This window comes from Haplochromis burtoni, unplaced genomic scaffold (genome assembly GCF_018398535.1).
Source record: "Haplochromis burtoni strain Fernald_Lab_line unplaced genomic scaffold, NCSU_Asbu1 Contig_5036, whole genome shotgun sequence".
Lineage (NCBI taxonomy): Eukaryota > Metazoa > Chordata > Actinopteri > Cichliformes > Cichlidae > Haplochromis > Haplochromis burtoni.
The window spans coordinates 1,481-2,502 of NW_024587397.1; the positions used below are offsets into that span (position 1 = coordinate 1,481).

Sequence of the window (1,022 nt, forward strand, 5' to 3'; positions counted from 1 at the left end):
GAGCATTAGGTTCTAATGTGTATTTGCCTTAAATTAGACCTAGGTGCTAATGGCGGCCTACTTAGCATTAGCAGCTCAGATTGTTTTAATGCTGGGGAAAAGAGTGTTAGCATTAGCCGTTCACATTGTTATAATGCAAGTGAGTTAGCATTATCGGATAATGTTTACTTTGGCCCACTGGAAAAGTTCAGGACTCTGTTTGCTAAAGATTTAGGAGGGTTTCTCGATAGCTCTTTGTCATTTGAGAAACAAATAAATTTTGTTATTAAAACCAGCTGTAAGTTTTATATTGTTGATTGTCATTTATGCTTAGGCTTTGGCTCAACCTGTTTTTAAATGTGCTGATAAACAAATGTAGATTTCTTTGAATAAAACAGTGGAGCCGAGCTTTGAGCTCAGTGTGTAACAGTGTGTGTGTGAGAGCCATGTAATGTCCATGTGTGCATGCTGACTGTGCTGCTCTGACCCCCCTCCTCCTTTCAGGGTGGAGCCTGCTGGAGTCCGATGGTTGAGACCAGGTCTGAGGAAGTGTAAGTGTGTTTCTAATGGGATTCATGAAAACAAAGCAGCACACATTCAACCATCTTCATCATGTCAGGAGTCATCATCAAAGTGTCAATCAATGAACAGATGATGGATCAATAACTGCAGCTGGATTGTGTTTGTTCTCTCCATCAGATTCCTGTCAACTCACAATCGACACAAACACAGTACACACAGACCTCCAACTGTCTGACAACAACAGGAAGGTTACAAATGTGGGGGAGGTTCAGTCATATCCTGATCATCCAGACAGATTTGATGTTCGTCCTCAGCTGCTGTGTAGAAATGGTCTGACTGGTCGCTGTTACTGGGAGGTCGAGTGGAGAGGATTCGTTTATATATCAGTGAGTTACAGAAGCATCAGAAGGAAAGGAGGCAGTGCTGACTGTGTGTTTGGAAACAATGATCAGTCCTGGAGTCTGTGCTGCTCTGATGATGGTCCTCGTTATGTCTGGCACAATAAAATAAACACCCAGTTT

At 42.4% G+C, this 1,022-nt stretch overlaps 1 long non-coding RNA gene across 1 annotated transcript; it reads left to right on the forward strand.

Annotated features, from left to right (window-relative positions):
- The first annotated feature begins 321 nt into the window (after positions 1-321).
- Positions 322-1,006, forward strand: LOC121814015. The gene is made up of 2 exons (XR_006054015.1): positions 322-530; positions 679-1,006. It is a non-coding gene; the product is annotated as an uncharacterized LOC121814015 (long non-coding RNA).
- The last annotated feature ends 16 nt before the right edge of the window (positions 1,007-1,022 follow it).